The 11989-nt window shown below is 28.6% G+C and overlaps 1 non-coding gene and 1 pseudogene across 1 annotated transcript; one reads left to right on the top strand and one right to left on the bottom strand.

Moving 5' to 3' along the window:
* Window positions 1-1937: 1937 nt before the first annotated feature.
* On the bottom strand, window positions 1938-11543 carry LOC140873075 (uncharacterized; annotated as a pseudogene).
* On the top strand, window positions 9179-9289 carry LOC140873382 (small nucleolar RNA R71). Its single transcript, XR_012148015.1, has one exon. It is a non-coding gene; the product is annotated as a small nucleolar RNA R71 (small nucleolar RNA).
* Window positions 11544-11989: the final 446 nt, after the last annotated feature.

Genomic DNA, 11989 nt, shown 5'->3' with positions numbered 1-11989 from the left:
TATTATAAAACTTCAAATACACAAATTATAAAATTTTCAAGGCTTCAAAGGTTCATTGTTGGTTTATTTAAGATTGCTTAACAAAAATAAATAAAAGAAACTAAAATAAGAATAAACATAAAAGAACAATTAAATATTTAAACAAATATATCATATAATATAGTTCCCACTATATTAATATCATATTAACCGATAATTAATATATGGTACCCATAGTATATATATAAGTGCATAACTATAAATTTACATAAAAGTAAATATTAGATCAAATCATCATATTTCATTTGGAACAACCGGCAGAGCCACGCTATCGTCTAAATAAAATATATGAATTTTTATGTTAGATGCGATAAAATAAATGTTAGTTGCGGAAATGTAAATGTTAGTTGCGGAAAGTAAATGTTAATTGCGGAAAGTAAATGTTAGTTGCGATAAAGTAAATGTTAGTTGCGAGAAAGTGAATGTTAGATCAAATCACAATATATTATTTAGAACAACCGGCAGAGCCACACTATTGTATAAATAATATATATGACTTTATTATAAATTGATACATATATTTATAGTATATAATTATTGTAGTATTTATTGTATCATATTAGACAACAAATCAAGGTAACCACATTCAAGGTACCAAGTATTTGATGTAAATAGATAACAATAAATCATCCAAATTATACCTACAAATAAAGATCAATTAGTAAAACAAAATAAAAAATAGAAAAAAAAAGAATATACAAAATATAAACAATCTTACTTGACCAATAATGAAACCTTTTCACCTTGACATAAAAGGATTTAGCTTGCCATGAACATAAGACTCAAGAGTAAGGATAAAAGAAATTTCATACTTAAACTTGGAGAAATATGCACACTCAAACTCTTATTATTACAGATAATATTTATTTTACAAGTGAGGAATTTCTCTACACTTTTGCTCACTACAAAGCTTATACAACACATCTATTTATAGGCCAAATGAGAGCAAGAGTCCAAGACTCATTAAATGTGGAATAGTAAAGTTGGTGGGTGCTTGTCTCTTTGAATGTCAATACCATGACCCAACTTTAATTGGCATGTTTGATGCTTAGACCACTGATTCAGCCTTTCCATTTAACATAGAACACGTAGGATATTTTTACTACAAGCTGGTAATAGTAAAAGTAAATCTGTCTCCATTTTGATGTTTAATTATTTTGATCATCTTAATGAGGTTTTTGGAATTTCTTGTCTTGTACAAAGTTGAAGATGCCTCTTTTGTGATTCTACAGGATTTAAGATTACTCCAATATGACTTTTGTAGCTTGAGTATTTTTTTTTTACCAAACCTGCGCAAAACATAAAATACAACTTTTTTAGTAAAATATTTTAATATAAACACATAACACTAAAATAATACAACTTCATAATTTTAATGAAACTTTAATTTTAAAACAAACTTTTTAACATATAAATAATTACAAATTTTAAGTTTCATCACACCTCCAAACCGGCTAATTACTAGTCCCTTAGTAATAAAATATCATAAAATCACAAGTTAGATTTTTATTTCTTAATATATATATATATTCAAATTTGCAAACTTTAACATTTTAAAACACACTTGTAAGGAGATCATATGTTTATTTATAAATCTTGTTATCAACTAATATATTAATATATAATTGGATGGGTTATACGTATATATTTCACACAATATCAAAATATTAAATATAAATAATTTTTTATATAAATATTTTCTAAAAACTTTGAGAAAAATATAATCAAAATGATAATAGAAATCATTTTCATAACATGTATATAATCAGAAATTTTAATGTAAAAGTCTCAACTCCATATTCTCTCGGGTTATGATATTTCATATATAGCTGTTTTTCACTCATGGAGTTGGAAGAAAATTATACACTTATGAAATGGCTAATATGTAAAGCAGACAATCAAATAACCTAATATTGAAAATAAGAAAATTATACACTTATGAAATGGCTAATATTCTCTCGGGTTATGATATTTCATATATAGCTGTTTTTTTTTTCTCAATGTTTTTTTTTTTGTTTTTTTTTTCTTTTTGCACTTGGCTGCAAAGTTGTTTTTACAAAACCAAATAACTACAATAAACTTTGAATATGTAACATTTTTTTCTTCTCTTTTTTTTTTCTATTTCAAAGTTTATTTATTTATTTATGAGGTAAATCTATTAAAAATTTAAAACTATAGTAGTGATATTAATACTCTACATCATTACAATCAAACTTCAAACAACTTTGTAGTCAATTTTTATATGCACAAATTTTTTTTTTCAAAATGGATTTAATCTAGTAATAAACCATTTCTTAATAATCAATAAAAGCTTATAAGTTGTTTTTTCAATTCTCACCTCTCACTCACAAAATTTATGTGAGTATAAATTGCACTTTTACAATTTAATTCCTTCAATTATACATGTTATTATTCATTCAATCAATATCACTTTAACTATATAATCATAAAAGTTTTAGAAAATATGTTATTTGAAAACACACAATTATATATTATTTATAACTTATATCCCATCAATTATATATTTTCTATTAAATTGATAAAAAGAAGAATAAATAAACATCTATACAAAAAGAATTTATTTTCTTAGTAGTTTGCAATTTAAATATATACAGAATATTAAAATCTAATCTATTGTGATAATATGATAAATAAAAACTAATGCGTGTCAGGAGTTTTTCGCTCCTTACTCTGCCATTGAAAAAGAAAAATAAATATTATTATAGAAATATTTTATTTTTTATTTTTAAATTTTTTATTTTTTTTTTAGAGATAAACCCTCCCCCAAACCTGAATATGACATTGTTTTTAGTTTTTTTTTAAAAAGAAAAATAAAGAGTACATGATGAAAGAGATATCACCTGGAATTTACTGAAGATGAGGAACAAACACAAACCATTTTGTGACATGTTGAATCAATGATCCAGTTTCCTTTTATTACTGGTTGGTTGAGACCAATTGATATTTGTTATAGCCGAATCAGGTTGATGAACAAAATCTTGGAGATCATCAATTAATTGGTCTTCATTCGAAGCAGAGATGAGCATCCTTCGTGAATTTTCTGAAATAAAATTTTGTTCCACAACTACATCAAGAAAAGTCAACAAACCATCATAATAGTTATTGATATTCAACAAGCCAACAGGTTTATTATGAATATTAAGTTGTGCCCAAGAAACAACATGAAAAATTTCTTCTAAAGTACCAAAACCACCAGGTAAGGCAATAAAAGCATCATAATTTTCTATCATTTTAATTATTCTCTCGTACATTGATGAAACTTTCAATTCTTCCCCAATCGTAACACCTGTAATATTTCCTTCAGCTAAAGCTGTAGGAATAATACCCAAAACCTGACTACCTCCAAGATGAGCTGCTGTTGAAATAGATCCCATTAACCCAATATTGCCTCCTCCGTATACCAAGTGAATTTTTCTCTTTGCTAACTTGTTTCCAAGATTAATTGCTGCATCAACAAATATTTCACTCTTTCCACTATTAGAACCACAAAATACACAAATATTTTTCAATTTTTGTGAAGCAGATCCTGCCATGTTTTTTTCTTTTCTTTTCTGCAAAAATATAGAGATAGTTGAGTGATTTTATAAGGAAAACAAGGAATACGACAGAAATAGGAATACAGGTGTGAACATAATAACGAAAACAATAAAAATAATAATATATAATAATGACATGCATGCGTATATACAGTGATTGTGGCTCACAGTGTTTCTTCAATATTTATGAGTCGAGGGTTGGCTTACCATCCAATTTTCTTATAAATTGGCAAATAGGGTCTTTTTTAGTCAGATTCCCAAGACCATTACTATGACGCTATGCTTGGAATAGTTTCCATAAACGGAGAAGTTGACCTTGCACATCTCCACTAGAATGCGTCTCAAGAGTCAATGAGATATCATCTAATGACTCTTTACTCAGCCCATTCTTAATGAAATAAATTTTATCTTCTCTATTTGTGGAAACATATCCCAAAGATCTGCATCGTCTATCACAAGTCCATCTGGCACATTTATGACAAACATCTAACCTCTTGGCCCTCCTTTTCTTCGCATAGGTGCCTTTTCCTAGTCCAAACATATTTCGAACAAGTAAGAATTTTGAAACTTCACCACCCAATCGAACTTTGACTTCAATTATAAGACGAATATCCTCCGGAATTCCTTTTTGCATAAGCATTCTCAATCTTTCACATCTGCCTTCATAAATCATTATCAAAACGTTTTTAGAAACAGATGGAAAATATTTACCATGTTCTTTGATAGCTTCATCCATTTTGAAAATAAAAAAAAAATTTCTTTCTTTTTTTCAATTATTTTGGGAAATTGAAATAAAACCGACTAAAAAAAGTCACGGAGTACCGTTATCCACCACTTAACCGGGAAGTGAACTCAATTCTGCAAAAATAAAATGAAAATATAAGTAACAATTAATTTGGATCATATAAAGGCATAAACTCATCATTAAGAATTTCATTTTCTAAAAATGGTTTAAGCCTTTGCCCATTAACTTTAAACACATTATTATTTTTAGGATTTTCAACATCAACAGCACCATGAGGATAAACATTTTTTACAACATATGGACCTGTCCATCGTGATCTAATTTTTCCTGGAAACAAATGCAAGTGAGAATTATAAAGTAAAACTTTTTGTCCAATTTCAAACGATTTTCTCATAATATTTTTATCATGAAAGACTTTTGTTTTATCTTTATAAATCTTTGCATTTTCATATGCATCATTTCTTAATTCTTCTAGTTCATTCAGTTGCAATTTTCTTAATTTAGATGCATCATCTAAATTAGTATTAAATGCTTTAATAGCCCAATAAGCTTTATGTTCAATTTTAACAGGTAGATGACAATGCTTACCAAAAACTAATCTATATGGTGACATCCCCAATGATGTTTTAAATGCAGTTCTATATGCCCATAATGCATCACTTAATCTTAAAGACCAATCTTTTCGATTTGGATTGACCGTTTTTTCCAAAATTTGTTTTATTTCTTTATTTGCAAGTTCAACCTGACCATTCGTTTGAGGGTGATATGAAGTAGAAACTTTATGTGTAATACCATATTTTCTTAACAACAAAGAAAATGATTTATTTATAAAATGACTTTCCCCATCACTGATTATAGCTCTAGGTATTCCAAATCGACTAAAAATATTTTCTTTCAAAAATTTTATCACAACTTTATGATCATTAGTTCTACATGCAATTGCTTCAATCCATTTTGAAACATAATCAACAACCACTAAAATATAAGTAAATCCAAAAGATAATGGAATGGACCCATAAAATCTATTCCCCAACTGTCAAATATTTCAATAATCATGATTGGATTTAAAGGCATCATGTTTCGTTTTGAAATTGAACCCATTTTCTGACAATTTTCACAAGATTTGTAGAATGAATGCGTATCTTTGAATAAAGAAGGCCAATAAAATCCACATTGAAAGATTTTTGCAGCTGTTTTCTTTGACGAAAAATGACCTCCACATGCCTCAGAATGACAAAATTTAATCACACTACTTACCTCATTGTCGGGTATGCATCGCCGAAAAATTTGATCAGGACAATACTTAAACAAATAAGGATCATCCCAATAAAATTTTTTGACCTCTTTCAAGAATTTATTTTTATCTTGTGAACTCCAATGAGAAGACATTTTATTTGTCACAAGAAAATTTACAATATTAGCAAACCAAGGCATAATAGTAGCATAGAATAGTTGATCATCCGGAAAATTTTCATTTATTGGTATTTTATTTTGAGACGATTAAAATATTATTCTTGATAAATGATCGGCTACTACATTTTCTTTTCATTTTTTATCTTTTATTACAAGATCAAATTCTTGTAGCAACAAAATCCATCTTATTAATTTCGGCTTAGCATCTTGTTTATTTGATAAACATTTTATGGCAGAATGATCAGTATAAACAATAGTAGTAGAACCATTTAAATAGGATCGAAATTTATCTAATGCAAACACTACTGAAAGTAATTCTTTCTAAGTTGTTGAATAATTGATTTGGGCACTATTTAAGGTTCTACTAGCATAGTAGATCACATAAGGTTTACCTTCTTTTCTTTGTCCTAACACGGCTCCTACAACATTATCACTTGCATCACACATTAATTCAAATGGTAAAGATCAATCAGGAGGTTGTAAAATAGGTGATGTAGTTAAAAGATTAATTATCTTTTTTAAAAGCAGTTTCACATTCTTGAGTCCATTCAAATTGTGCATCTTTTGTTAAAAGATTTGAAATTGGTTTCGATATTATGCTAAAATTTTTTATGAATCTTCTATAAAATCCCGCATGACCCAAAAATGATCGAATTTCTTTGATCGTATTTGGTGATGGTAAATTAGCAATAACATCAACCTTAGCTTTATCAACTTCAATTCATTTTTTAGATATGACATGCCCTAACACAATTCCGGATTTAACCATGTAGTGACATTTTTCCCAATTTAAAACAAGATTTTTTTCTTCACATCTTTTTAAAACTTCTTCCAAATTTTTAAGACAGTTTTCAAATGAGTTTCCAAAAACAGTTATATCATCCATAAAAACTTCCACAAATTCTTCAATCATGTCACTAAAAATACTTTGCATGCATCTTTGAAAAGTTGCCGGAGCATTACATAAATCAAATGGCATTCTTTTAAATGCAAAAGTTTCAAAAGGACAAGTGAAAGTAGTTTCTTTCTTGATCTTCTAATGATATTGGTATTTGATAATACCCCGAATACCCATCAAGAAAATAATAATAAGGATTACCTGCCACTTTCTCTAAAATTTGATCTAAAAATGGTAACGAAAAGTGATCTTTTCTAGTTGCATCATTTAATTTTCTATAATCAATGCACATACGCCAATTAGATGGAATCCTAGCTTGTAATAATTCTTCCTTTTCATTTTTTATAACAGTGATGCCTGATTTTTTTGGTACTACTTGTGTTGGACTTACCCATTTACTATCCGAGATTGGATAAATAATTCCGGCATCTAATAGTTTTAAAACTTCATTTTTAACAACTTCTTTCATGTGTGGATTTAATCTTCTTTGAGGTTGTTGATATGTTTTAGAATTTTCTTCCAAGTGAATTCTATGCATACAGATTAAAGGATTTATACCTTTTATATCTTGCAAAGTCCATCTAATTGCATTTTTGTGTTTTTTAAGTAATGTTATTAAATCTTCTTCTTGTTTTGGTAATAGGGTAGAAGATATTACAATAGGATATGCTTGATTTTTACCAAGAAAAAGCATATTTTAGTTCTATTGGTAACGGTTTTAATTCAAGTTTTGGATGATCATCTTCTTTTACTTCTTCAAGTTCATTAATTTCTTCAAATAACTTTGATTTAAAAACACTTTCCACTAAACAAACTTCTGGTTGTTGATTTAAGTTTTCTTAGTGTATATTTTCTTCCACAATTGTTTCTATTGCATTATCATCTTCATCTTCATTAATAATTGGTTGTTTACATAAGTTGAACACATTAAGTTCTAAAATCATATTTACAAAAGACAATTTCATTATTCCATTTCGACAATTAATTAAAGCATTTGAAGTTGCTAGAAATGGACGTCCTAATATTACTGGAATTTCATTATGCACTTCTATTGGTTGTGTATCCAAGACAATAAAATCCACAGGATATATGAAATTATCGAATTGAACTAACACATCTTCTACAATACCTCTAGGTATTTTGATTGACCTATCGGCTAGTAAAAGAGTGACAGATGTAGGTTTTAAATCTCCCAACTTAAGTTTTTCATAAACTGAATAAGGAAGTAAATTCACACTTGCTCCCAAATCTAACAAAGCTTTTTTAATTTTATTTTTTCAATAATACATGAAATTGTTGGACAACCTGGATCTTTATATTTCAAAGTAGAATTATTCTGAATAATAGAACTTACTTGTTCAGTTAAAAATGCTTTCTTCTTTACATGCAATTGTCTTTTCACAGTACATAAATCTTTTAAAAACTTTGCATAAGAAGGCACTTGTTTAATAGCATCTAATAATGAAATATTTATTTTTACTTGTTTAAAAACTTCATAAATATCAGAATCATTTTTTTGTTTTTTATTATTTACTAATGCATGTGGAAAAGGAATAGGTTTACTTGACTCACTTATTACTTTATCATCAACTTTCTTATTTTTAGGACTCAAAGTATCATCTTTCTCAAAAGTATCAAGATTTTCATCCTTACTCTTTGAGTTTAAATGATCTTTGTTTTCATCACTATATGGATCATTAACTATTTTACCACTTCTAAGAGTAATAACAGCTTTTACTTGATAAAATTTATCTTGATTTTGATTTTTAGGATTAGGTTGTGGTTGAGATGGAAATTTTCCTTTTTCATGAATATTAAGTGCGGATGCAAATTTTGCAAGAGTTTCTTTCAAATCATTCATAGATTGAATGTTTTGAATATTGATAGACTCTTGCTTTTGAATGTATGCATGAATTTCATCTTCAAAATGTTTTCTTGGAGGTGGGATAAAGGAGCATAACCTTGATGATTTTGGTTATTTTGAAAAGGTTGTTGTGAAGGTTGTGCATTATTATCGTTCTTCCAACTAAAATTAGGATGTTTCTCCAACCAGGATTATATGTTTGTGAAAAAGGGTCTAATGTTGGTTTTTTAAAATTGTTAACATAATTGACTTGTTCATGGAGACATTCTTTAAACGAAGGTAAAGTAGGATAATTTTTTGTAAGATGATCATGTGTATCACATATATGACAAACAATTTCTTGAACACTTTTTAATTGATCACTCTTTTTCATTTCTAATGACTCAATTTTTCTTGCTAAAAATGCAAGTTTGGCTTGAATATCTACATCATCTTTAAGATGGTAAATACCAACCCCATTTGTTGAATTATTGGTTTTACTTGGTGGTTCAATTGAGCCTATATTATTCCAATTTTGAGCATTTTTTGCTAATGACTCCAAATATTCCATAGCTTCATTTGGGTTTTTATCTTCAAAAGTTCCATTACACATGAATTCTATCATTTGCCTATCTTTAGGTATTAAACCTTCATAAAAGTGAGAAACTATCCTCCATATTTCAAAACCATGATGTGTGCATGTATTAAGTAACTCTTTATATCTATCCCAACATTGATAAAATGTTTCCCCTTGTTTTTGAGAAAAAATTGTAATTTGTCTTTTAAAAGAGTTTGTTCTATGGGAAGGGAAAATCTTTTTTAGAAATTTTTGTTGCATTTCTTCCCATGATCTTATTGAACTTGATCTCAAATTTTGCAACGATGTTTTAGATTTATCTTTTAAAGAAAAAGGGAAAAGCTTTAATCGAACAATATCCATGCTACAATTTTGATCATTATAAGTGTTGCAAACCTCCTCAAATTCTCTTAAATGCAAATATGGATTTTCAGAATCTAGGCCATGAAAATTTGGTAAAAGTTAAATAATTTGAGGTTTAAAATTGAAATTAAATGCATCAGGAGGAAAAACTAAACAAGATGGTGTACTAGTTCTTATTGGATTCATATGGTGCCTAAGTGTTCTTGGTTGTTCATGTTTTTGATTATTATTATTATTATTATTATTATTATTATTATTATTATTATTATTATTATTATTATTATTATTATTATTATTATTATTATTATTATTATTATTATTATCTTGATTATTAGAATTATCCTCAGTGTTTAAAATATTTTCAAATACTCGAACAAGTCTACTACTTTGTTTACGACTCCAAACAATCATACAATTAAAAACAACATACTATTTACATAAATAACAAAAATTAAACTTAATTTATACCTCCCCGGCAACGACGCCAAAAACTTGCTACAACTTAAATTGTAATTCACCCAAGTGTAGGTTTTCTGCAAGTAATATACTCGTGAGTACGAGATCGATCCACAGAGAGGATGCTGTAAGTTTAATTTTAGCAATGATATATTATAGATGGAAATATTATTATAAAATTTCAAATACACAAATTATAAAATTGTCAAGGCTTCAAAGGTTCATTGTTGGTTTATTTAAGATTGCTTAACAAAAATAAATAAAATAAACTAAAATAAGAATAAACATAAAAGAACAATTAAATATTTAAACAAATATATCATATAACATAGTTCCCACTATATTAATATCAGATTAACCGATAATTAATATATGGTACCCATAATATATATATAAGTGCATAAATATAAATTTACATAAAAGTAAATGTTAGATCAAATCACCAAATTTTATTTAGAACAACCGGCAGAGCCACGCTATCGTCTAAATAAAATATATGACTTTTTTTGTTAGATGCGATAAAGTAAATGTTAGTTGCGGAAATGTAAATGTTAGTTGCGGAAAGTAAATGTTAATTGCGGAAAGTAAATGTTAGTTGCGAGAAAGTAAATGTTAGATCAAATCACAATATATTATTTAGAACAACCGGCAGAGCCACATTATTGTCTAAATAATATATATGACTTTATTATAAATTGATACATATATTTATAGTATATAATTATTGTAGTATTTATTGTATCATATTAGACAACAAATCAAGGTAACCACATTCAAGGTACCAAGTATTTGATGTAAATAGATAACAATAAATCATCCAAATTATACCTACAAATAAAGATCAATTAGAAAAAAAAATAAAAAATAGAAAAAGAAAGAATATACAAAATATAAACAATCTTACTTGACCAACAATGAAACTTTTTCACCTTGACATAAAAGGATTTAACTTGCCATGAACATAAGACTCAAGAGTAAGGATAAAAGAAATTTCATACTTAAACTTGGAGAAATATGCACACTCAAACTCTTATTATTACACACAATATTTATTTTACAAGTGAGGAATTTCTCTACACTTTTGCACACTACAAAGCTTATACAATACATCTATTTATAGGCCAAATGAGAGCAAAAGTCCAAGGCTCATTCAATGTGGAATAGTAAAGTTGGTGGGTGCTTGTCTCCTTGAATGTCAATACCATGATCCAACTTTAATTGGCATGTTTGATGCCTTAGACCACCGATTTTGTCACGCCCCGGGCCCAGGCCCGCGCAAGCGCGACTGGACAATGGGCCCCTATAGCAACTCCTTCGTATCCGTCCTTGCTTTACGAAAATGATTAACCCAAGTTGCTATAGAAGTCAATTGTAGCCCATTATAAACTCATTTTAAATTACTCATTTTTTTCATGTGGGACATAGGTATCACAATCACCCCTCCTTCAGAAAGCGATGTTCTCGTCGTGACCTGACCTTTGATCCACCAGCACAGAGAATCTAGAGGTGGCTTCTACGGGTTCAAGAGGTGGCTCCTGTCATATAGCACTTTGCCCCGCAGGTTCAAGAGGTGGCTCCACGCACGTAGCACTTTGCCCCGCATAGCACTTATTTCCCGGGGTCTGTCGGCTGGTGACCGTCTTTGATACCATTCTGTCATGCCCCAGGCTCAGGCCCGCGCAAGCGCGACTGCACAATGGGCCCCTATAGCAACTTCTTCATATCCGTCCTCGCTTTACAAAAATGATTAACCCAAGTTGCTATAGAAGTTAATTGTAGCCCATTATAAACTCATTTTAAATTCTTCATTTTTTTCATGTGGGACATAGGTATCACAGATTCAGCCTTTCCATTTAACATTGGACACGTAGGATATTTTGTGTAGATGTGTTTGGACATATAATTCATCTCTTTTGGGTAAAAGGTGAAATAGTTATGATATTTTTACTACAAGCTGGTAATAGTAAAAGTAAATCTGTCTCCATTTTGATGTTTGATTATTTTGATCATCTTAATGAGGTTTTTGGAATTTTTTGTCTTCAACAAAGTTGAAGATGCCTCTTTTGTGATTCTACAAGATTTGAGATTACTCCAATAT

The sequence above is a fragment of the Henckelia pumila genome, unplaced genomic scaffold (genome assembly GCF_033568475.1).
Source record: "Henckelia pumila isolate YLH828 unplaced genomic scaffold, ASM3356847v2 CTG_525:::fragment_3, whole genome shotgun sequence".
Taxonomy (NCBI): domain Eukaryota; kingdom Viridiplantae; phylum Streptophyta; class Magnoliopsida; order Lamiales; family Gesneriaceae; genus Henckelia; species Henckelia pumila.
This window is presented reverse-complemented; position numbering and strand designations above follow the sequence as displayed.